At 36.3% G+C, this 23,746-nt stretch overlaps 1 long non-coding RNA gene and 8 other non-coding genes across 9 annotated transcripts; all 9 read left to right on the top strand.

The window, feature by feature from the left end:
- The first annotated feature begins 13,934 nt into the window (after window positions 1-13,934).
- Window positions 13,935-20,881, top strand: LOC113309100. The gene is made up of 3 exons (XR_003340320.1): window positions 13,935-14,009; window positions 14,160-14,257; window positions 20,468-20,881. It is a non-coding gene; the product is annotated as an uncharacterized LOC113309100 (long non-coding RNA).
- Window positions 15,637-15,708, top strand: TRNAP-UGG. Its single transcript has one exon. It is a non-coding gene; the product is annotated as a tRNA-Pro (tRNA).
- TRNAP-UGG lies at window positions 16,224-16,295 on the top strand. Its single transcript has one exon. It is a non-coding gene; the product is annotated as a tRNA-Pro (tRNA).
- Window positions 16,988-17,059, top strand: TRNAP-UGG. The gene has a single exon. It is a non-coding gene; the product is annotated as a tRNA-Pro (tRNA).
- On the top strand, window positions 17,716-17,787 carry TRNAP-UGG. Its single transcript has one exon. It is a non-coding gene; the product is annotated as a tRNA-Pro (tRNA).
- TRNAP-UGG lies at window positions 18,738-18,809 on the top strand. The gene has a single exon. It is a non-coding gene; the product is annotated as a tRNA-Pro (tRNA).
- Window positions 18,941-19,012, top strand: TRNAP-UGG. The gene has a single exon. It is a non-coding gene; the product is annotated as a tRNA-Pro (tRNA).
- Window positions 19,359-19,430, top strand: TRNAP-UGG. The gene has a single exon. It is a non-coding gene; the product is annotated as a tRNA-Pro (tRNA).
- On the top strand, window positions 20,087-20,158 carry TRNAP-UGG. The gene has a single exon. It is a non-coding gene; the product is annotated as a tRNA-Pro (tRNA).
- Window positions 20,882-23,746: the final 2,865 nt, after the last annotated feature.

Genomic DNA, 23,746 nt, shown 5'->3' with positions numbered 1-23,746 from the left:
CAAACGCAACTGAAAGAAGAGGACAAAACCTCGTACCTGCGATTCAAGCTTACAGAGGCGAGTAAGGAAGGTAGCGACAAGCGGACAAAACTCTGAAAAATCCTAGGATATCCTGCTCCTTGCAGCACCAGCAATAAAGAACTAAAGAACAAAGGAAAAGAATAGAAGAAGAGGATGAAGAGTCAGAGAGTTGAAGACTGACAGAAGAAAGAGAGAGTGAAAGAGAATGTGGATTTATTTCAAAATTAACTCTCTCCCACCATTTATAGCACCAGGAATATTGAGACCAACCCATGAATCGAGAAGAAGTTATTGCAAGGGCGTGGGGAACGTGCCCTAAAATCCAGGGGAAGTTATTGAAGAGAGATGGGAGGACTATGACGACAGTTATCTTCTAACCTTGACTAAACCCCACATTAGAAGAAAAGGGGCAAATTGTATGCACATAATCCATCTCTCAACACGTGTCCAAAGATCTACACGTGGAGGACATGCGGACCACTATACCAAGGGGCACTGAAACTACGAACCACCGAGAAGTAGGGAAAGATGCCCTAAACGTTACTTTACCCAATCTCAAGGATAACTCAAAGATCGACGGTAGGGGTTAAACATACTGACATGGGTGTGATGGGACCTGCAGACAGCTGACTGTCGCACGCAGACGACCCAACCACCCATATTAAATGCCCTAACCATAGGGTACGTGTCAAGATATCTAAGGAAGAGAAGGCATCGATCCAGCGGTATCAATAACAGTAACTGGGGGCATCGGTTCGGAACGAAGACACCAGCAGGATTGACACAGAAAACAAGAAGATAAGATTTCACTGGTTTCTGACAAGAGACCCCGCATATTTTCCCTATAAATACCCTTCTCCTCTGAGAGAGAAGGGGGCGACCAATCTGTAAGAGTGAAGAGAGAACTAGGAGAGAGAAATAGGAATAGTAAGTATGATTTCCATTTCCTCCATTGTCGTATTTCACTTAAAGTCATTCGACTTCATATGTAACCCTTCAACGCATAGTGAAACTCAACACCCCGTGGATGTAGGACTTAGTGCTGAACCACGTAAATCTATGTGTTATTTACATTTCAGCATCGTATTTACATTTTATTACTTATATCTGGATCGGTCATGCTTCGTAACCCTGTGGGATGATTGATCTAACTTAATCTCGACTAGACAATGACGAGTCCGAAGACTCTGAGTCGATGAGTCATCGTGTTTATGCTATTTATAACTGTCATATTGTGTATAACGTCTTTCATTTATGAATGCGAACATTGTTTGCGGACACGTGGATGCCTTCGTGATTTATGTGTTCACAGTTAGTTTTCAATGTTTTTTACCTGTTATTCGTTCCAACTTAAGTCGACAATTTGCATTGATAAGATGTTAGATTCTAAATCAACATACTATCTAGAGTGAAACAAGAACAAATTCGTGCACAAACTTATCAGTTTGTCAAAGTATTCGACATTACGAACTTTTTTTCTTCTTCAAGATGGACCATAAATCTCAACATTTTGCGGCGGTTTGATAGAAGGGTCAATCTTTGGGATGGGCCATCAGGTCTGCAAGTGGCTCCGTTACTGCCCCCGAAAAACTACCAGTACCGCATATTACCTAATTACTTCAAGTTGATTCTCTTCTAATGATCTTATCAGTTTATTACAATTGACAGTATTGAAACTAGTGTAGAGTTGGAAGCAAATAATGGCTGTATCCAAGTCTAAGCTCTAAGATTCTAGTTTCATTGATGCTTTTAATTTTGCTCACTAGTACTTGTAGTACTGAACCCGAATAGCCGATCTGCAATGACATGTACCAAAACAACCGACAGCTTCTCTTAACCAAGTATCTGCCGATCCCTTGCGTTGTTTATCTTCCAGTAATAAAGCTTATTGCAGTCCAAGGTTGGGTTTCCTGCAAGTCATGTCAATTGCTGGTCACTAACGCCATGTTAATGCGTGGTCTACCACGGCAAGACCAGGTATAATGCACTAGTAGCTGATGTGACGGACAAGAACTGTGATTTCTTCATCCCACCAACAAAGAAGGTGAGTCATCTTGGTGCTCGGTACAAAGCACGGGGGACTAAGTGTAATAAACAGTTTAAAACCGGACTGAACTGGACCATGGGCAGAGTATAATATATGATTCGGCACTAAAAACCCTATTTTACCGAGAGGGATAAAACAACAACCTAGAACACATTTGTTTTCCCTCTCTCTCAAGTCAACCACCTCCCACAATGGCAACCGATTTTCGGAGAATTACATCGAAGAGGATATGCACATCGCCGAATACGAGATTACGTGGGAGTCAAATGCCAGTCGCGCTCTGAGAGAATTTAATGAATATAAGAGGATGATCACCAAGCACTATGCGGATTTCAAAAAGATTATGATGAAGGAATCCGCGGATTTCAAAAAGATTATGGTGAAGGAATCAGCGGATTTCAAAAAGATAATCAAGAAAAATTCATAGGATATGAATCATACAATGAATTTGGCATTAGTTATATTCGGAGCTGTTTCTGCGACGTATATTCCGAAGACAATAAAAGATATGGTTAGACCCTCTAGACCCTACGAGACTTTTGTGGATTTTGTGTTCAGTAAAGGGGCGGTTAAGGTGTTTCTGAGATGTTAATGAATTTGGGATTAAGTTTTAATAATGTTAATGGTAATTAGGGTTAGGTTTCTTTTGATAATGTTAACGATTTTAGAGAGCACTGCTGCTTCAATCAAAATGCATGTTATGGAATTTTGTCGTGGCCAAAGGAATACTTTACAAGGTATAGTTCGACTCCATGATCACCTAAAAAAAAAGTGCTAGATGAATTTTTGTTTTGTATAAGATTCTAAACATGCAAGTTAATCAATGACTAAACATACGCATAATCTATTAAGTGTTTAATACTTAAAAGGGTGTCTATCTTTGTTTTTGTTTTACCAATGGCAGTACAAAGTATAAACAGATCAATACTACGGTAAAATATGACCACGTTTATGCATAAAAAAAAAAATCAAGTTATGTAATCATATTACATTGAAATCTTCCACTTTTTTTTTTTCTTTTTGGAAATTGAAGATGTGATTTATTAAGTAGCAGTGTTTACAAAGTTTTTATCCTCCTACCGTTGATACAACTCGGAGGTGTTAATAACCGAACACCACTAGTTCTATATTTTTCTTGCATATTTTGATAGAATGTCTGCAATCTTATTTTTTTTATTTATGCACATACGAACATTGCCAAGAACTAAATCTCTGAAATAAATTTTGATATCTAAAACCATATTCCAGATTCTCCAATCTGTGTTAATAGGGTCTTTAGTCACATCATCAACCACCAGTCTCGAGTCTAGTTCAAATTCCACTTTCTCCAATTTTAGTTTTTCAGCCCATTTAGCTGCTTCCCAAAGTCCCCTACAGTCTGCCTGCTCTGAACCCAAAGCAGTTGTTAAGTAGATGCATTTTGAGCCTCGGTGATTACCTGCAAAATCACATATAGTTAGTCTTATACCTCCAGTTTTATTGGTTAAAAGAAAAGAACCGTCTGTGTTAATTTCATAACATCCTCTTAGAGGAGGACACCAATGGAGATTGGTTCTAGACTGTAAAGGAGGAGAAGCACGGGTAGAAGGATACTGCATAGTTTCAAATTCAGATAACTTCTTCCTGCAATGATGAATGATTTTCTCTGTTGTTGAATTACTGTCGTTGAATACTTTTTCACATCTTTCAGTCCATATGCACCAGGCTACAATAGTTATCTTACATACCTCCTCCTCTTTAACTTGTTTGGCCCGTAATTTATCCATCCAGCTACAAAACCATTCTTGCAGGTTATTAGAGCAAGTCTTATCGTGGAATCCATCCATTTTCCATCTTCCACGCCACCTCAGCACTTGGAACTGTGGATGGAAGCGCAAGTGTAATGGTGGAATAGTGAAAACGCTATTCTTAATAGCACACAAAAAAACACTATTAAGAATAACATTTTTTTCTCAGCCGTTAGATTTCAACAACTCATTTTAAATCTACGGATAAAATAAACGCTATTCTTAATAACACAAAAAATTTCTATTCTTAATAGCACAAAAACAACACTATTAAGAATAGCACTCAGTGCTATTAAGAATAGCGCTTTTTTCAGCCGTTAGATTTCAACAACTCATTTTAAATCTACGGATAAAAAAATGCTATTCTTAATAGCATTTTTTTGTGCTATTCTTAATAGCGTTTTTTTTTTGTGCTATTAAGAATAGCGTTTATTGTCTTCTACTGCGCTATTCTTATTGGCATTCACATGGATTCCACGGACCCTTCCACAAAACCGTGGAACTCTGCTTGGATTTTCTGTGGAAGACCCCAACTTGGAAGCCATTAGACTTGACATTTCATGGTTTTTCCACACTTGGAATATGTTGGATTCCACCGTAAGACTTGCTCTTACATTAATGAATATGAATACCCAAAGTATCAAACCAAACTTTTTTAACTAGACGACATTGCAAAATGCTATGCAGTCTCAGGAACTTAGGAACAAAAAGAACAACTCATATCTCCATTCTGGATGACATAAAAAAGTTTGTCTCTTGTAGACAGAACATCTTTGATACATTTCCACAGAAACTGGGTGATTCTAGGAAGTACTGGCAGCTTCCATAATTTTTTGAATATTCCTTGCATTCTAGTTCCCAGTGAGTGATTTAGGTTCTTCTCCTCAAACATTTTCCTATATGACGACGTTACAGAGAAAAGGCCATTTCTTTCGAGGGTCCATACTAGAGTGTCTTCATGATTATAATGAACTGAGATATTCAGAATTAATCCTGTAATAGGATCAAACAAGGAGAAAATAAGCTGATAATTCCAGCTGCAAGTATCTGGAGAAAATAGTTGATGCACATACTTGTAGTTGAGATAATCTGAAACTCCACTTTTAGGTATTAGTGGCCCGTCAAGATCCTCAATCAATCTGTGCTTCTAGATCATGATTTTCTTCCCATTACCAATACTCCAGCAACTATACTTTTTTATGAAATCCAATTCCCTGCTAATACTTTTCCAAGACCAAGTTGAGTTGTTATTTTCTCTGACATTGAAGACCTCCCCATCTTGATAATACTTTGCTTGTAATGATTTTGCACAGGTAGAAGAATTATCAGTACACATCTTCCATGCAGATTTAGCAAAAAGAGCCTATTGAACAAGTGTAGATCTCTGAAGCCCAAACCTCCTTCTTATTTGGGTTTATTAACAGTCATCCATTTGATAATTTGTTTACCCTTGTTAGACTTTTTATTCCTCCAAAAATTTTGTTGAGTTTTTGAGTTTTCCCCCTAATTTGTTAAGGTTCGTAAGTTACCTCCCTAAAGTCTGATTTATGCCACAAATTAGAGTTCAGGGAGGTATAAATGAGAGTTTAGGGAGGTAAGTTACAAACTTTAACAAATTAGGGGGAAACCTACATCACTAATTCGTTTAGGAAGGAAAACTCAGAAACCCTTTTGTTTTTTCTAACTTGTGTAACATATATTAGTTCTGCTGAATGTGCATTCCCAGTGACAACCTTGGCCCCTACCACGAAATCAAAGGATGGGGAAGTGGGTTTTGAGATGTCAGTAAACTGATATAACCAACTATTAGGATTTGTAATATTGATTAGGGAATAACAAAAAATAAAATAAAATGAAACGAAACAGAAAGATAACAAACGAACAGAGAAAAGAGAATATATTAATGATGATGAGATCGGTTGCTTTTTGTTGACATAATGATTTGTTAATAGATGCTTGGGTTTTTATACAAACGAAAAACGGTAAGTTTTCTACCCACTCTGCCTAATATTTCTCTCACTCCTAGATAAGTGGTATAAAAAATCACAAATCAATCCCTGATCCAACCACCACTAAAATACACGTTATGATAAATGTGTTTTTCCCGTTGGAGGATTAGAGCAAGTCTTTCCCTCATTCACTTGATGCACCCAAATCAAGTCCCATGTCTACTAACTTGGTAGCATCTAGATGACCAAACAATGACCATCTAACAACCCTTATTTGTACCACTACATATATATTGTGTGCGCATGCCAGATGACTTTTGTTAAAACAATGCAAACATTACTTTATATAGTATAGTAATGGAAAAGAATGCAAGTGGTATGTGCAGAGGGTGTCAACGATAGTTATGGTACTTTACCCGATGGCGTGAGACTTGACATTATAAGACGGCTTTGTCCCTAAACATCATGGTTATCTACCGTTAGGTTGATTAGCCATTCGGTCCAACAGTGACATGATATACCATGCGCTCACTATAACTGGAGAGTTCAGAAAGAATCTTTACACTTATATTTTTTTTGAGTGGTTTGATAGTAAAGGTGTGATTTGTCGACTCCATATCTCCAGCACCACTTAGTTAGCATAACTCAATTCATTTCTCGTAGTTCATTACTGCGAACCACATGCACTCTTCGGCATGCAAACAATCACAAACTTTCCAATTAAAAAGATTTAAAACCACAAAAAAACTCGCATTCTCTTCCCGAGATTAACCGTTATATTAGCTGGAGCTTTAAAACTGAGAAATTTTACAGCAGTAAATATGATAAAATGCACTTTAAGAACTACCAGTTTACCCCCTTAGAGAAATGTTGCGTGCACAAAATCAGATTCATGTGCCAGCCCCTTAACCAAAAAAGAGAATATAATTCCATCTATAATGCAAAACATAAGGAGTTTTTGAGCTACCGGCGGCCAAATAACATTTTGAGAGATAAACGGATGATCCGACCATCCCAGTTTTATCCTAACAATAGACATCAGACAGTCATATGATTTGAAACCTCTCCTCATTATGAATTTGCATTAATTTCCACTCATAACTAAATGCTAAAAAAAGTTATGATTGGAAGCCGAATTAATGCAAATTAATGGTAAAAGTGATACAAAAAATTTAAGACTATTCTTTGTTTTTAGGAATTCGCAGTTACAAGCATGATGTATATATCTGTAAATAATTTTCTTCATCAATCAAGTGAAAAAAAAACTTTTAAATCCTGCAAAATAAAAAATAAATTAATAATCTCAAATACTTTATCTATTAAACTCCAACAATGATATAAAAATAAAATTATAATAATATTAAACTCTAACGCATTAAAGAATGGTGCATAAAAAAATTATGTTTTTAAAAGCTTCATCAACAAGACAAGTACCGAAAAAAAAACAAAAATAATCGCCTATTACCTTGAAAGAAGCGTCTATTTGCAATATAGGCAACGAAATAATAGTTATATCATACTTCAAATCAATTCAAAATTATAACCACGCATATGAACCTCTGACTCAACCAATAATGGTAAAAGTGATACAAAAAATTTAAGACTATTCTTTTCTTTTTGTCATTCCATTTTATTCATTATCAAAACCCGACGAAAAATCTTCTCCATATATTAATGGATTGGAATCTTTACCGGGATAAGTGGATTGAGATTTCCATTTTATTTTGTTTATAATCTATTTCTCACAAGAGTTGTGTTATGGGGTAAGGTTTTGAAAAAAAGAAGAAGAGAGGAAGTATTACTTATTTGTGTTTAAGGCTAATGCAAGACTTAACCCTGATTAAGAGAAAAATCAGTTCCATATACCCCTTTTTGTTTTTCTTCACATTGTATATTTTCAATTTATTCCAGCTAATTAAAGCTCTCTTATTTTCTCTCTATATGTATAATTCGCTAAGTTTGGTCAGATTGCTTCTGTTTTTGCAGGTTCCAAGATATTACGATCTTTTTGTAGAATGGTCCAAAATGGTGAAACTTTTGTTTACCAGTGTCTTTGCATTAAACTACTACAAGAACTTCAAAATGGAGTTTCTTTTTGATTTGTTATTTTATTTTTTTTAGATTGAAGCATGTTAGTTTTGTTGATAGCTTCTAAGGTAATCATTTTCTCTAATGTATTATTAACGATAGTATGTTCTTAATTAAAACGAAATAAGACCAACTTCTTTTTTTTTCTCAATCGATGATACCAAGATTTGATTTCATATGATTTGAATACCAGGTTACCTGTGGATCTTATACAGAATAAAAATAAATGAAGCTACAAAGTTTTAGATAGTAATCTCCTATCATTTTGAAAAATCAAATATGTGTAATTCCTTTCCATTAGTTTCTTTTCATTTTAGCATCCATCCTCCTTTGCTGAAAACTTGGATTATGCGTCAGACTCTACCAACCTACATGTTAAAAAAGTTTGATGTGATAAAAGACATCCACTAGATTGCAAGTTCATATTTTAAATGGTCAGTAATATCAAAGGTTTTGCTGTATTTGTGTCGTCATACGTCTTAGCTAGGTTCTGCAATAACTGCATTGTATTAACTTTGTCTATTTTATGTGGTATATATTGGGATAATTATAGTGGCTATGAAGATATCACGATTGCATTACACTTTACAACCATTGGTGTTTTAAGTGAGTTCCGATTTATTTGGGAGTAAGCCGACCATGAAAATTTTTAGTAATCCAATCATGAACAATCTTAGATAGTTGTTGGTATTGTCGGGGATTTTTCACCTAAGTCTCTTTGGTCGGTTGTTATTTGTATAACTTTACACAATCTTATGTACATGTTAAGGATCGGGTTGTCGTTTAGTCAGTTGTAATTTGTATAACTTCACACAATTTTATGTATATGTTAAGGACCGGGTTGTCTTTTTTTCAGTCATGTAAAGGGGTTGATTTTAGTATATATATATATATAGGCGTTAGATCTGCACGATATAAAATGTAACTGTCTCATAATTAGGTGGATGCACCATAAATATTTTCTTTAATGCAGAAAACAAGATCAAACCAGTGCAGGTATAACACATGTTATTTCTAGTTTATTCTAGGGCTTTTTGAGTTTACCTCCTAAACAAATTGGTGATTGAGCTTTCCTACCTAACTTGTTAATAGTACTAACGTTATCCCCCTAATTAAAATTTTGGATAAAAATCTAATGTAACAGTATTAAAGATGATCTTTATGGTTGCTCTTTTATAAGTACGAGCAGAAAAATCCACAATTTTGAATTGATCTAATCCATATCGTGAAGAAATACTAATAATACATTCCAGTTTCCTTTCATTGCTTAGTTGATCTTTTAATTTTCAAGAACTTCCAGACAAAAAAGATGAACGAACGTTGACCAACAAGCTCATCTTATCTCACGAATATTAAAGAAAAGAGGTATTTTTGGTGAAGCCTTGGTCTAACCCTGATATTACTAATATGACATTTAATATCAACCACTACCATACATATGTAAGGGTGAAAATGTACATTGAATCAATGTATGTATATTCACATGAATGTTATTGTTTTAAAAATAGACCAACAAATTTAAAACTTAGATATCTTTCAAAATACACCTCGAGTTTTTGCAAAATTAATATATTTGGAAAGCTCTTATCTATGTAATGATTACAAATAAGAATATTAAATTTTATTTTAAGAATTTTTTTCATTATTATCAAATTTGGTTTTGTTAAAATAATCAAATTCAAGTGTGTACATCGCACATGTGGTCTTACTGGTTTCCTCAATTCCTATTTATTGATTTGCTGACAAAATTTTCAAATTATTAAAGAAAGTTAGGATTATCCTGTTTGTGGTGTCTCGTAAGGTTGGTTTTGACTCAGCACCTTTTAATTAAACAACTAAGAGCAATTCCTATGGAATGAACAAACTTGAAGTTTGTTCATTTTGATCCCACTATGGACTCAACAAACATGAAAAACGGATGGGCATTTGTTGAGTGAGATGGAAGAACAAGCGCGCGCTTGGTGGAATGCCGGGCGGTTGAAACACAATCGTTGGCGTTTGTACCAAACACCCCCATTTTTCTAACCCACGCCAGCGTCTTTGGTGAAGCCACCTGCGTTTTTCTCAAAACCGCCAACGGCTAAATCTAGACGACTGAAAACACCTGTGATCCAACAACTATAATTTTGAGTTCTATAAATACTCATCAGTTCAACTCCAAATTCACACATTTTACACATTCTCCACTCTCAAATCATCTACAAAAATGCCTCCCAGAGTTCGTGGTGTTAGATTCACTCAACAAGAGGATTTAGCTATTTGTAGAGCCTTTGTTTTTCACACACAAGATGCTGTCGATAGGAATGTAGCCGAATTGACGTTGGAGAAAGTTTATAGAATGTTCGCTGAAACAGGGAACATTAATGGGCGTGATTCTCACTTATTGTCGCATCGTTTTAGTTTAATTAGTCCTCATGTATTGGAATTCATCGTTGTACTAATGGAGAATCACAAAAATAAACTCAACGATGAAGCCGAACATAAAGTGGAACCCTGAACACTAACGATGTGGAGAGTATCTCACGACGGACGTCCTTTCGACTTCCAAGCTTGTTTCAACATTCTTAAGGTGCTCAACAAGTACAATCCCTATATCGTCTTAGGAATTCCACCACTCGACGAGAATTGACGCCCATGTAGTAGTTGTTTTAATCTAATTTAATCTAATGTATTTCTTTTTTTCTCATGTATGATGTGGTTGTTTAATCCACTGCAGTATGTTTTTATTTATGATATTGACGGTGCAATGTTTAATCCAAGAATTTTTTTAATTAATTATGATATTGATGGTGCAAATGTGAAGACATCCACATGTTTGGTTTAGATAATCGTGAATAACACAAAATAAACATCAAACTAAATAACATAATACATATACACTAGCGATTTTTCCTTCAACTTTAATCAGCCCACTCCACCAAAAAAACACCTAGGACATTTTCATAAATGCTTTCCATATGTCTACTTCATTGGAAGTGCACAAGTACATAAAAGTCCTGCAACCGCGATTTGAGCATCCACTGATTCTCTGTGGACAATGTTTGTATTCGTGATCTCCATCTCCACAATGCTTGCAATGTAATAAATTCTTCTTCAATTTGGCTTTAAGTTTGAAGTTTTTGCAGAGTGTTGCAAACTTTTCTTCTTCTTCTTGAATCTTCATAGCATCATATAGCATATGTGGTTCCTCTGGACAGTTGGGATCTTGACATTGCAAATACCTGAGCTTTTCCGGTTGTGATTCAATCACCATTCTGAATCTCTGATACGTGAACAACCTTCCAGTGGAAACTTTGAATACATCCAGGGGCATTGCATAAGACTGTGGTTATCCATGAAACATAATTGACAAACCTCTTTTGCTTCGACACATAATATTTGCTTCATTTTGCCTTTAGAAAACATATGGATGTTGTTGGCTTCGCTTTGTTGGTTTGGTTGAGAATGAAACCTAGTGTTGTATTTATATCAACAAAAATAGGCGTTGGTAATTCAAACGGGCAGTTGCAGTAAAGCCGCGCGGTTTTACTACAAACACCAAACGGCTCGATTTTCTTTCTCGCCCTATAATTCCATTCTTTTCAAATCCAAATTCACATCTTCTTCTTCTTCTTCTTAAAACATTTAATTTCTCTCACTCTGCAAAAATGTCTGCTAGAGGTCGTGGTCCCAAGTTTACTGAAGAAGAGGATATAACTATATGCAAAACATATTTTTTCATAGGGTAATCGTTGGTATGGGCTTTCAAGATGGTTTTTTTTGGGATAACGTTTTTACCATGTTCGTCTCACTGATGGGGAACCCGGAAAACCGAGATGCTCGTCGATTGCATCCTCGTTTTCAATCTATTAGGCTTACAGTCCAACCATTTCTTGCCCTGGTAATGTAAATTGATCGAGAAAAGTTCATCGGTGTAACTGAAGATGAAGTGATCCAAACAACTCTTGATAATTGGGAGGAAGCTTACGGTAAACCTTTTCGTTACGAAATGTGTTTCAGAATTCTAAAAGATGGTCCATCTCAAGCACATCCGTACTGCACTCGAATGCCTCTCCCGGTCTTTACAATGGAAGAAGATGTTACTCTTATTCGATCTTGGTTACATCGTATGATGAGACCAATGAACAATGAATATTTCTGGGAAAGAGTATTAGGACATTTTGTAGCATCGCATAACGAAACCATAAGAAACAGTAAGAGCCTAAAACTAAGAATTGCATTCATTACTAAGGAAGTCAAACATGATATAAAAGTTTTGTGGATGGTTCACCGTAGCAATTCTGGATTATCCAACGAAGAACTGGTGAGTATCTTACCTTTGTCCTTACTGATCAACTGCATCATAAATATCTTAACTTGTTGTTTATCTGTTTTACAGAAAACCATCGCTCATGCCAAGTTTACTGAAGAAACCGGAAGAGAGTTTAAGCATTTTGATGTAGTTTGATATTATTGTTGTGGTTTATTAAAATGTAGTTTGATGTTATATACAAGTTTAAAATGTAATAAATATCGCTTAATCTGAAGTGGAAATCTATTTTAAAATCTAATATTTTCATTGATAGTACTGCCAATTCTTTTACAAGATATAAACTTAGACAATAATAAAAATACTAAACAACTTCAATAAAAATCAAGTACAAGCTTTGGCCTCCTGTTTATCTTCATTTGACATATCTTCCATTCAACGCGCTCTTTGACAGTTTCGCCTTTGTTTTTGAATTTTTTGTTGTTAACTTTCAAAACTGGAGCTCTTCTCTGCCTTTTAGCGGAACATTTTCTTGGAGCAATTTCTAAAACTTGAACTTCCCTCTTACAATTTTCAATCTTTTTAAAACTTCCACATATCTTAAAAACAACAGCTTCAAGTTTTGCATCGCAAAAAAGTGTAATCGCCTTTTCAGCCATTTCACCAATAAATAAAACTAAAAATTGAAATGGATTTAGAAGAGAAAATTCAATAGAAGTGAATTTTGGTGTGGGTGGATTGTTTGAAGAGGGTGGTAATTTATAGAGGTAAAAAGTGAATTTTGAATTTTCAAAAAACTAACCGTTGGCGTTTTTGCTTCACACGCCAGTGTTTGTAGTGAACACGCCGCGCTTAACCTTCAAACACTCACGATTCTGGTTCCAACGCCGAGTTTTTCCTACAAACACTGGTGTGTGTCCTTCGTCCTGACGCTTGATGATCAACCACTCACTTCTTTTCGCATAGTGGAGAAACGTGTTTGGCCATCCACCTGGCTCAACAAAATTTTCAATTTGGCCATTGCCATATAAAATGCCCTAAGTGTATTACAATTAGAGCATATGCTAGGGGTGGAGGTCTAAGTATCACATTTTTTATGAAGGTCATTCACATATGGACAAAACAAATAAAGTTAAGACCTTTCAACACAAAACTCATCTCTAATCCTTAAGGTTTTATTTAATAATTTTTAAATTAACATAGAGACAAATTGATGATGTGGCCTTAGACCCAAGATTATGGATTTTCTCTTCCACCTCCACATAAGCATGCCACATTTTCCAAGAACCTTGACCCTTACATCGAAGATGAAATTTTGGTGAACAAAGTCTTAAATCTTAGATGACATGCTTTTTTATGACCTCCATCCTCAACATTGGAAATGCTCTTAGTAAGTTGATACCAAATTGAATTCACCCAACATAAACAAAAGATGTTAACAATTAACGGAAAATAGTCAAGGTTACGGACTTTCTCAAGGTTACGGACTTTCTCAGTATTAAATAGTCATTTAACTCCTTCGTTTGATATTGTCCTGATCTTCACCTATATTTTATCATCATCTAAGCTAACGTTATTTCCTTGACAATAAGATGATCATGCCTTTGATTATGTTTGATTGTGGCCAGAAAAGAAAGGAAGCAAAAAAAATGGGACAAGAAGGGTTTTTTTGTCCAAAATATTGGTTTAGGGGGCAAAGTTACTAGTATTAGTAAGTTTGGGGGAAAGCTCAATTACTAATTTATTTAGGGGGTAAACTCTAAAACCCTTTTACACATCACACTCCCAACCAGTCCAACTTCAACCAGAAAAACGAAGCCCTAAAAATATTACTGGAGCTACTCTTGCTTTTCGCTTCGTAGCCGGAGGTAATCAACTCTAATCCTAGAACAGTAAAACCCTAATTTCCTGTAGATACCCTAGTTTCTTTAATTTTTAATACTCTGTAGTTTTCTTTGTTTTTTAATTCAATTTGAATCTGAGATCTCACTCTCTCGTTTGACTTATCTGGTTTACAGTGGACTAATGGAGTCAGTGAAGAGGGGATATTCTGCAGAAATATCATGATACTGGCAATAAGTTTAATAATACCTATTTAATCGGCTTGAATGTTCAGGTTAGTTTTTCTTTTAATTATTTATTGAAAATGAATCGTGTGTCTTTCTTTATTTTTGTCAGTTCTATGAATTCTCAAATTTGGGGAAGTGCTGTAGAACATGTATTATTAAATTTCTCTAGTTGAATTCACTGCACATGATTCGTTTCCTACTAACTTCACTGCTCAAACAACTTATATCGTAATCTCATTAGAAATTCGATGGAAAACAAGGCCTAACTGCTGCATAAGTGTTTACAATGCATTGATCTGTCTATTTACAATTCTTTTATACAAAGCTACTGTAGGTGCGTGCAAGTTCATATGCTGGCATTGAAGTTTTAGTTACTCTTTCGATAGAAATCTGTTTTCATACGGCAATATAGGTTTTGTTATACCCTTTAAAATTGTGTAGTTTAGTACATGTGAGTGTATGGCCTTGACTGAAGGTTATGTTTATATAGCATTGGAAGTGAGTGTATGGCCTTGACTGAAGGTTATGTTTATATAACATTGGAATAACTTAGTCTATTATCTGAGTTTGTATAAATCGGTGATGCTTGGTCAGCTGAACAGGTTGTGCTCAAGTTGACTTGATTTTGAGTCTTTGTGTGTAGTAGCCTAGTTACTTTGGTTTGGTATATTGTTCAAAACATATGTATAGATTCATCCAACTTCTCTTTGGATGTGGAAAACTAATCGGTTCAACTAAAGTTAATTAAGACTAGAAATTTGAACTGCACATGTGATCTATTCATCCGATTGACGAAGTGCCATTTGTTGTAAATTTCTCAAATATTGACTACTACTTAGTAGTCTTAAGTTTACCAGGAGTATAAAGAATGTATTTTCAAGATAGACAAATTGATCATAAGTTGGCAACTAACAGATCAGTTATAGTGAGTCTAATCAGGATGACCTCTAATTGGAATGATAGTCGATTAGTTGTGTTTTCTTTACCGATTGGGCATTTGGTCAAGCGGTATGATTATCGCTTTGGGTGTGAGGGATCCCGAGTTTGATTCTCGGAATACCCCTAACCCTTTTCATCTTGTAACGTGGGCGCAGAATAAAGTCTGGTTCAGATCTATTGGAACCAATCCAATTCTTTTATATGGCCCATAGACTACAGAATGTGCAAGAGAGGTCAGTGTTCTTTTTTAATGCATAGTCCAGAATTTATGTAGTTCTGTCTTGTCTCTCTAAGCTATAGACAATTGATTAGCTTAGCTCTTTATCTTCATTTTATTCCCTGAATTGAAGTCATTGGGTTTTGCTGGAAATAGATGTCAGCTGACCAAGGTGCGGATTTTAAAAATTCCAAAGCAGCTGTACTGGATACTATCAGTTGGACCTCTAATCCTGATGATAACAAATAAGTTCTGTTTTCTATACCAACTGGGCATTTGGTCTAGTGGTATGATTCTCGCTTTGGGTGCGAGAGGTCCTGAGTTCGATTCTTGGAATGCCCCTAACCTTTTTCCTCTTTTAAGATGGTCAGAGAATAAGGTGTGGTTCAGATCCGTTGAAACCAATCCAATTCTTTTTTGAATGGCCCTTTGACTGCAGAATGTGCAAGAGTGGTCTTTTTTCTTTTTGCTCTACTTTGTCTTTCGAATTTGACTCCAAAACTAGAAGCTATTGTTCAAAAGAATTTCTTCTCTACTTCCGCCAATTGATCTTAACCGACCAAGTAATATATAGTTAAGGTCAGCTAGTTCACATGGTTGCATTGAATTCATGATTTCTTTGTTGAATAAATCTGTTTGCAGTGGTAAATATTACATGTTATTTCCACTTCCTTAAAATTTATTTGACTTCGTTCAAATTTAGTACATGTATGTGCAGGGCTAGGAATAAACAAATCTGTATATTTACATGACATTGGGCATAGTTTATTAACTGACCCTGTATCATTTATTATGCCTGGTCAGCTGCTCCCTGTAATCCTGATGATAAAAATTGAGTTCCATTTTCTATACCAACTGGGCATTTGGTCTAGTGGTATGATTCTCGCTTTGGGTGCGAGAGGTCCCGAGTTCGATTCTCGGAATGCCCCTCCAACTCTTTTGATCTACAATATGGGATTCAGATCTAAAGATGGAGTTGGCTTGGGTTCTTTCTATGCTTGGCATTTTCTGCTATCGAGTTATAGACAACAGAAATCTTGGACGATTTGTTGGTTTTGAATTTTTGATACATTCTTTTGTTGAGTTCTATTTTGTTATAAGCAGACTAGTCAGCCTGAGTACAGTTTGCACATTTACATTGGCATTTTCTGCTATCGAGTTATAGACAACAGAAATTTTGGACGATTTGTTGGTTTTGATACATTCTTTTGTTGAGTTCCATTTTGTCTGTTCTATTTTGTCTATAAGCAGACTAGTCAACCTGAGTACAGTTTGCACATTTACATTGGCATTTTCTGCTATCGAGTTATAGACAACAGAAATCTTGGACGATTTGTTGGTTTTGATACATTCTTTTGTTGAGTTCTATTTTGTCTATAAGCAGACTAGTCAGCCTGAGTACAGTTTGCACATTTACATGCGTTGCATAGTTCTAAATGACAGCGCATTTTGTGCTACATTCATTGATGCGTTGGTTTCTAGTCCTAGAACTTCGCTATGTAGGGTGATGCCCTGTGAGGCACTGAGTATCATTTAAAGATACAAATTAGCTGTTTTGGATTAGATCAGATTGATCTCTAATACGTATTATAGCAAATTAGTTGTGCTTCTTATACCAACTGGGCATTTGGTCTAGTGGTATGATTCTCGCTTTGGGTGCGAGAGGTCCCGAGTTCGATTCTCGGAATGCCCCCTAACCCTTTTTGAAGAAGGCCTGGGTCTTATGTGTTTGATCTGTGACATTTCCTTACCTATTCCATAGGCAAAAGAAAAGTGAATAGGGACAATCATTCTTAGAAGCATGTTCATGTGTCAATCTAAGTTTTCTGTTCTTGTAGTGTTGGATCCTATCCATGTTATGTTTTCTTAGTTTTATAATCAGATTTAGCTCACGTTGGTAGCTGTTTGTTTTTCTTTTCTTGTAGTTTCTTATCTCGCTGTACTTTTTTGTCCCCCCTTGGCACTTGGTTATCAATTTTAATCATCTTTAAAGAAAACAGGAAAGTGAAAAACTAGTCTGAATTCTTGAAGAAGTTGTTTTTTTATGCATTGTCCAGAATGTATGTAGTTTTATCTTGTCTCTAAGTTATAGACAATTGAGCATGAGAGGAGTCAATAGTAGCAATAACAAGTTACACATATTCTTGCATTGCATAGTTTTGATTTCTTAATTAGCTTACATCTTTATCTTCATTTTATCCCCTGGATTGAAGTTGCTGGGTTTTGCTGGAAATTAATGTCAGGTGGCCGATGCGCCAATTTTAAAAATTCCAAAGCAGTTGTATTAGATATGGTCAGGTGGACCCTAATCCTGACGATAACAAGTAAGTTCTGTTATCTATACCAACTGGGCATTTGGTCTAGTGGTATGATTCTCGTTTTGGGTGCGAGAGGTCCCGAGTTCGATTCTCGGAGTGCCCCTAACCTTTTTCCTCTTGTAAGATGGTCAGGGAATAAGGTGTGGTTCATATCCATTAAAACCAATCCAACTCTTTTTTTTTTTAATGGCCCTTAGACTGCAGATGTGCAAGAATGGTCTTCTTTTCTTTTGTTCTACTTTGTATTTCGAATTTGACTCTAAAACTAGAGGCTATAGTCCAAAAGAAAGATCATTTCATTAGGTTTCCGGAAAATGTAAAGAATTTCTTATCTACTTCTGCCTATTGATCTTAACCGACCAAGTAATAGATAGTTAAGGTCAGCTAGTTCACATGGTTGCATTGAATTGATGATCTCTTTGTTGAATGAAATCTGTTTGCAGTAGTAATGCACTTAAATATTACATGATATTTCCACTTCCTTAAAATTTATTTGACTTCGTTCATATTTATTACATGTATGTGCTGGGCTAAGACTAAACTAAACTGTATAGTTACATAACATTGTGTATCATTTGATTATGCCTGGTCAGCTGCTCCTGTAATCCTGATGATAAAAATTGAGTTCCATTTTCTATAGTGGTATGATTCTCGCTTTGGGTGCAAGAGGTCACGAGTTCGATTCTCGGAATGCCCCTCCATCTCTTTTGATCTACAATATGAGATCTAAAGATGGGGTTGGCTTGGGGTTCATTCTATGCTTGACATTCTGCTAATCTGTTATAGACAACTGAAATGTTAGTTTTGATACATTTTTTTGTTGACTAGTCAGCCTGAGTATAGTTTGCACATGTACATGCGTTGCATAGTTCTAAATGACAGCGCATTTTGAGCTATATTCATATGTGTTGGTTTCCAGTCCTAGAACTTTGCTATGTGGGGTGATGCCCCGCGAGGCACTCACTATCATTTAACGATACACAATTAGCTGTGTTTATCAGATTGACCTCTTATACGAATTATAGCGAATTAGTTGTGCTTTTTATACCAACTGGGCATTTGGTCTAGTGGTATGGTTCTCGCTTTGGGTGCGAGAGGTCCCGAGTTCGATTCTCGGAATGCCCCCTAACCCTTTTTGAAGAAGGTGGCGGAGGCGCCGATTTTTAAAATTCCAAAGCAGCTGTATTAGATGTGATCAGGTGGACCTCTAATCCTGATGATAACAAATACAGTAAGTTCTGTTATCTATACCAATTGGGCATTTGGTCTAGTGGTATGATTCTCGCTTTGGGTGCGAGAGGTCCCGAGTTCGATTCTCGGAATGCCCCCACAACCCTTTTGATCTACAATATGAGATCTATAGATGGTTGGATTGGGTTCATTCTGCTATTTGTTTATAGACCGCTGAAATGGATTTTGGTACATTCTGTTGTTGACTTCTATTTTTCCTACAAGCAGACTAGTCAGACTGAGTACAATTTGCACATTTACATGCGCTGCGTGATTGTAAATGACAGCACACTTTGTGCTGCATTCATAGAACATTGCTATGTTGTGTGACGCCTTGTGAGGCACTGAGTATCATTTAAAGGCAAACAATTAGCTGTGTTGGATAAGATCAGATTCATCTCTGATACCAATTATAGCAAATTAATTGTGCTTTTTATACCAACTGGGCATTTGGTCTAGTGGTATGATTCTCGCTTTGGGTGCGAGAGGTCCCGAGTTCGATTCTCGGAATGCCCCTAACCCTTTTTGAAGGAGGCTGGGGTCTATCATTCTTAGAAGCATTCCTCGAAGGAGGCTGTGGTCTAAAACTAAATTGTCTGTTCTTGTAGTCCCTTTTTGAAGAAGGCTGGGGTCAACCATTCTTAGAAGCATGTTCAAGTGTCAATCTAAATTGTCTGTTCGTGTATTGTTGGATCCTATCCATGTTACATTCTCTTAGTTTAATTATCAGCTTTTAGCTCACGTTGGTAGCTGTTTGATTTTCTTTTCTTGTAGTTTATTGTCTCGCTGTAACTTTTTGTGACTTGGTCATCAATATTAATCCCCTAAAGGATAACAGGAAAGTGAATAACTGGTCTGAATGTTTGAAGTAGTTATTTTTCATGCGTTGTCCAGAATGTATGTAGTTTTGTCTTGTCTCTAAGCTGTAGACACTTTAGCCTGAGAGTAGTCAGTAGTAGAAAGTTACACATTTTGCATTGCATAGTTCTGATTACTTGATTAGCTTAGCTCTTTATCTTCATTTATGCCCTGGATCGAAGTCGTTGGGTTTTGCTGGAGATTGATGTCATTTGACTGACTAATTTAAAATATTCAAAGCAGCTGTATTAAATATTATCAGGTACACCTCTAATCCCGATGATAACAAATAAGTTCTGTTCTCATTTCCAATTGGGCATTTGGTCTAGTGGTATGATTCTCGCTTTGGGTGCGAGAGGTCCCGAGTTCGATTCTCGGAATGCCCCTCAACTCTTTTGATCTATTATATAGATTATACAAAATCTTCTGGTGCTTAGATAGTCATTATGAGACACATATTTATACTAGGACTTAAGTAACTCTAATTTAATGAACTGAAAAACCAAGTGATTCTTTGATTTCCTCAACTCTTTCTTCAGTCAGATTTTTGTCTTGATCTCGTTCGTAATTTTCAAGGTATGTTTTATATTGTCAGTTGTCTGAATTTCTGGCAGCGCAGCCTTGTTTTCTCGATCAGTTACCTCATATTGCTATTGCTGGAGGTGCTCCCATGATAACTCGTTATCTTTATGCAGACGATAGCATTGTCTTCCTTAAGGCAAACTACAAAAATGCTTGCAATCTGAGATTGTAATTGGATAAATTCAGGCAGATAATCAGTAATGCTAAGTCCACTCTATCTTCTAGCAATCTCAGTAGAAGTTTTACTATGGGAATGGCTAGGGATTTCAAGGTTCAGGTGGCCAAGGCTCCGGGTAAGTACCTTGGCATTCCTTTACAGTGGGGAAGAATTTCTGAGAAAACTGTCTTTGAATTACAGGAAAAGTTGAGTAATAGAATGACTGACTGGAAGTTGAAATCCTTGAGCATAGCTGGTAGGTGTATTTTGATTTAGTTTGTTCCTGATCATGTTTCTTACCATGTTATGTCTATGTTAAAATTGCCTAAAAGATTGATGAATAAGATTGTTAAGTTTAGGAGAAACTTTTTTTGGGGTGGGGATGAAGAGTCTAGAAAAGATGCATAATATCAATTGGACCATTGTTTGCAGTCCTTTGATAAATGGAACATCGCCTTGTTAGCCAAGATGGCTTGGCGGATTAGTGAAAATCCGAACTCTGATGTGGCGTTGTTGCTGAAAGCTAAATACCATAGATTTCTGGTCTAGTGAAACTAATAACGACTCCTCCACTAGTTGGAGAAGTCTTAAAGGTAAAGAGTCCATCAAAGGGAGTCTGAGATGGTGCATTGGTAATGGTAACCAAGTGGATTTTTGGAATGATCAGTGGATCTCTGATCTCCCAATCGCTGCCATTATCAACTAGTATTGACAGTGTTCCTAACCTTAAGGTAAAGGACGTCATTAACCCCATTTCTAAACATTAGGATCTCTCTTTTGTGGATGGTCTGTGTTGAACAATAGCATAGGGATTCTACAGTCGTTGTGAGATTAAGTCATATTCATTGATAGGCAAAGGCCTGATTTATACAAACTTACAGAACTTGATAAGGCAAGAATAAAAGATACACCTAACAATATCTAGGATAAATCCTCGTCAAAAAAAAATATCTAGGATAAATACAGACGGAAATATATATGCAGTTACAACTGTATATTAACACAATACCCAACATCGTATAATATCTTGGAGTAGTGCACATCTTGAGTCTGGAAATTAAGAATCAAAGACGAGCTGCAGAGTGAGTCTTGTTGAAGAGGTCTGCCACTTGAAATTCTGATTTGACATGCAGAAGAGTGATTGTACTTTTCCTAAACTAATGACGAGTAAAATGACAATCTATCTCGATGTGTTTTGTACGTTCATGGAAAACATCATTGTGTGTAATCTGAATAGCAACCTTGTTATCACAGTACAACGGTGTAGGTGCAGAAATTTGAACTCCCATATCACAAAGGAGCCAACGTAACCAAATGAGTTCAGATGTGGTGTGAGCAAGAGCTCTATACTCTGCTTCAGCACTAGAACGAGAAACCATACTTTGTTTCTTACTTCTCCAGGAAATCAAAGATTCTCCCAAGAAAACACAATATTCTGTAATGGATCTTATGTCTGTAACATCCTCAGTCCAATCCGAATCAGAATAAGCTCGAAGGGTGAGATCAGATTTAGATGAGAAACGCATACCTTGATACAGAGACCCCTTGATATATCTTAAAATTCTGGGAACAGTTGCATAATGAGTAGAACTTGGAGCAGACGTAAACTGACTTACTATGTGATCTGCATGACTTATATCTGGTCTTATAATAGTCAAATAAATAATTAAGACTCCTTACTAACTGACGATACAATGTTGGATTGGACAATAAAATCCCATCTGTAGGACTATATTTCACATTCAATTCAAGAGGTGTGTCAGTTACCTTATTGTCAGACGACCCTGTACGTTGTATAATCTTAGAAGCATATTTTACATGTGATATGAAGTAACCAGTGGAAGACGTGCCAACTTCAATGCCAAGAAAATAACTTAAAGGTCCAAGATCTTTCATCTTAAAACTGTTACTGAGATATGACTTGAGATTATCAATACCTTGTGTGTCAGTGCCAGTGATAACCATGTCGTCAACATACAAGAGAAAAATAAAAATCCCTTTGTCTGAAGATCTGATGAACATAGCTGAATCATTGAAGCTTTGTGTAAAGCCATACTGGAGAATTGCATTGCTAAACTTCTCAAACCAAGTGCGGGGTGCTTGTTTGAGTCCATATAATGCTCGTCGAAGCTTACATACTTGTTTTGGTCCATGAGGCAAACCAGGAGGAGGTTGCATGTACACCTCCTCTTGTAACTCACCATGAAGAAAGGCGTTTTTCACGTCCATTTGATGAAGCCCCCATTGTCGTGCTGCAACTACATCAAACTCACCATCTGACTTGGTTTTAACTTTGTAAACCCATCTGCTTCCAACAACTGATTTTCCAGGAGGAAGATCCACCATTTCCCATGTCCCTGCCTCTTTATGTGTATCCAGTTCATCATCCATTGAATCTTGCCATTCTGGAGTGGATGCTGCTTCTCTGTATGTTTTTGGTTCGTAAAATGACAAGATAGAAGACAAGGAACAATGATAGTCTGCATACTTAGCTGGTGGTCTTCGATTGCAAGGTGGCAAAGCATTCTCTTCAGAATCAGGATCTCGTTCCTGAGTCGCATTGTCAGGTTGAATCGTAGAGTGGTCGAGTTCTTCAGGAATGATTGAAGTATTCTCAGGGTTTACTAATGACTCTGGTGAAGGGCTAGTGATCTCAAATGAAAATGGATCTAAATACGTAAACCTTTCAAAAGTTGATTACTTACTACTTGGGAGGGTCCAAAACGAAATCTTTTCCCAGAAAGTAACATGACGAGATACACGCAGTTTGCGATTAACTGGATCATAGAAACGATATACCTTATGCTCTACTCCATACGCAAGAAAAATACAAATGACATTCTTCTGACTAAGTTTGTTTCGTTCACGTTCAGGTAAAAGAACAAAACATGTTGAACAAAAAGTTTTAAGCTCAGAGTAGTTAGGTTTGTTTCCATAAAGACACTCATAAGGAGATATACCACCTATAACAGATGTTGGTACACGATTGATTGTGTATACTGCTGTGAGAACAGATTCACCCCTGAAATTGGAAGGAACTGAAGCTGAAATTAACTGAGTTCTGGCTGTTTCAATGATATGACGGTGTTTGCTACTGCAACTCCGTTTTGTTCTGGTGTTTCAGTACAAGAAAGCTGAAGAATAATGCATTGAGTTTTGAGAAATTCTCGAAAAGGATTGGATATGTACTCCCCCCTTTGATCTGCACGGAATGTTTTAATTGGTTTTGAAAATT

Source organism: Papaver somniferum, chromosome 9 (genome assembly GCF_003573695.1).
Source record: "Papaver somniferum cultivar HN1 chromosome 9, ASM357369v1, whole genome shotgun sequence".
Classification (NCBI taxonomy): domain Eukaryota; kingdom Viridiplantae; phylum Streptophyta; class Magnoliopsida; order Ranunculales; family Papaveraceae; genus Papaver; species Papaver somniferum.
The sequence above is the reverse complement of the archived record's forward strand: the minus strand, read 5'-3'. Positions and strand labels throughout refer to the sequence as shown.